Here is a 2,500-nt window from a genome sequence, read left to right as displayed (position 1 = left end):
CTCGCCCTCCTTTCTTACTTCCAAAGCAACCCCACCAAGCTCATTCAAACCAATCACACATTTCATTGCTCTCTCCTGTCCTCCTTCTCTTTTCACAAAAAAAATAAAACAACAAAACTTGCTCTTTTGGCTGACACTTGAACATTCAGCAACAAAGGCTAACGCCGGCCGCCAGACTCGGCCTTGTCAACATAAAAGTCACATAAGCCACGTGAGTCGAATGGGCTTGTGAAACGGGACAATTACAAAATCACAAATCTTTCTCAACTGTCTTGGCTCCTTTTATTTACACCCCTAAATTCCACATACTAAGGTACAACAGGAATACGGGATAAATGCAGAGGCTACTTCCTACCAATATGGAAGCCGGGCAAAAAAAAAAAAAGAAAAAAGCTCACGCTAGCACGCCGGGCGAAGCATCGCTCTGAGGTGAGTTGCGAGTCGCAGGGATGCCGGTGAAGCAGGCTCGGGCTGAGTGGGCCAGCCAGCCTTTTGACTTAGGGAAGTGGCGTCGCCATGTCAAGTTCAAAGAGCTCTGTGAAGCTTTAGGGGGACAAAAGAACAACTGTTGTAGATGCAGGCAGGTCTGGGAGGAGAATTTTAAAAAAACTCAATACAACTGGAAATCAGCCCCCCGAAACGAGAACGGGGACCCATGAATGGCGGCCCATGACTTGAGGTTGCGTGTAACGGTGAAATAAACATCACGGCTGTGACGAAACGGTGCTGTTATTGCCCCACGGCTCACTCCCTTTCGTGATGTGTTGCTTTAATGTGACCTAAGTAAGTGATCTAAATTAGCAGGTGTTTTTTTGTTTGTTTGTTTGTTTTTAACAGCAAATATTGGGCTTGTCCCACCCATGAGCTGCAACTGTGATTGGTTGTAGTTCTGCTCTGCGTTGACATCCTGTAACAGACTTTCCCCCCCATGTTTTCAGTTTCCTCAAACGTACACTGACCCCTACTGGCAGGCTTGGGTTACTTTTATCCACAGCATTCCCTCCACAGAGTTCTTGTTGAATATTTTACAGTGTTTTGTTTTGAGAGCAACTGGCTATAATTAAGCCAAACTGCAACTGATTGGTTTCCATCCCATGGCAGGCCATGCAGGTGGGCTTAAACGGCATCTGACGCTGAAATGTTTCGACTCTGAAGACTCCAAAGGCCGTATGAAATGTAACACAAGGACGTACATGTAAAAGAAAGGGTAATGCGTTGTAGATTTGTGAAAGCGTAAAGTAAGATGGAGTAAAAGTAAGAAAAGCAAGTGAAAGAATGTGCATGTAAGTGCTTGAGGATGGCAAAAGCTTACAGCACCTGGTATTCCCAGGCGGTCTCCCATCCAAGTACTAACCAGGCCCGACCCTGCTTAGCAGCCTAGATCAGACGAGATCGGGCGTGCTCAGGGTGGTATGGCCGTAAGCGAGAGCACTGCTTCCACTCAGCCTATTTATAAGCATGCGGCAAAAGACGGCTGCCTTTTCCACACTACAGGGGACACACATTTACTCGCCCTCCTTTCTTACTTCCAAAGCAACCCCACCAAGCTCATTCAAACCAATCACACATTTCATTGCTCTCTCCTGTCCTCCTTCTCTTTTCACAAAAAAAATAAAACAACAAAACTTGCTCTTTTGGCTGACACTTGAACATTCAGCAACAAAGGCTAACGCCGGCCGCCAGACTCGGCCTTGTCAACATAAAAGTCACATAAGCCACATGAGTCGAATGGGCTTGTGAAACGGGACAATTACAAAATCACAAATCTTTCTCAACTGTCTTGGCTCCTTTTATTTACACCCCTAAATTCCACATACTAAGGTACAACAGGAATACGGGATAAATGCAGAGGCTACTTCCTACCAATATGGAAGCCGGGCAAAAAAAAAAAAAGAAAAAAGCTCACGCTAGCACGCCGGGCGAAGCATCGCTCTGAGGTGAGTTGCGAGTCGCAGGGATGCCGGTGAAGCAGGCTCGGGCTGAGTGGGCCAGCCAGCCTTTTGACTTAGGGAAGTGGCGTCGCCATGTCAAGTTCAAAGAGCTCTGTGAAGCTTTAGGGGGACAAAAGAACAACTGTTGTAGATGCAGGCAGGTCTGGGAGGAGAATTTAAAAAAAAACTCAATACAACTGGAAATCAGCCCCCCGAAACGAGAACGGGGACCCATGAATGGCGGCCCATGACTTGAGGTTGCGTGTAACGGTGAAATAAACATCACGGCTGTGACGAAACGGTGCTGTTATTGCCCCACGGCTCACTCCCTTTCGTGATGTGTTGCTTTAATGTGACCTAAGTAAGTGATCTAAATTAGCAGGTGTTTTTTTGTTTGTTTGTTTGTTTTTAACAGCAAATATTGGGCTTGTCCCACCCATGAGCTGCAACTGTGATTGGTTGTAGTTCTGCTCTGCGTTGACATCCTGTAACAGACTTTCCCCCCCATGTTGTCAGTTTCCTCAAACGTACACTGACCCCTACTGGCAGGCTTGGGTTACTTTTATCCA

General features: G+C 46.5%; 1 non-coding gene across 1 annotated transcript; it reads right to left on the bottom strand.

Moving 5' to 3' along the window:
- Positions 1–1,305: 1,305 nt before the first annotated feature.
- On the bottom strand, positions 1,306–1,424 carry LOC140575959 (5S ribosomal RNA). The gene has a single exon (XR_011981209.1). It is a non-coding gene; the product is annotated as a 5S ribosomal RNA (ribosomal RNA).
- Positions 1,425–2,500: the final 1,076 nt, after the last annotated feature.

Source organism: Salminus brasiliensis, chromosome 13 (genome assembly GCF_030463535.1).
Source record: "Salminus brasiliensis chromosome 13, fSalBra1.hap2, whole genome shotgun sequence".
Taxonomy (NCBI): domain Eukaryota; kingdom Metazoa; phylum Chordata; class Actinopteri; order Characiformes; family Bryconidae; genus Salminus; species Salminus brasiliensis.
This window is presented reverse-complemented; position numbering and strand designations above follow the sequence as displayed.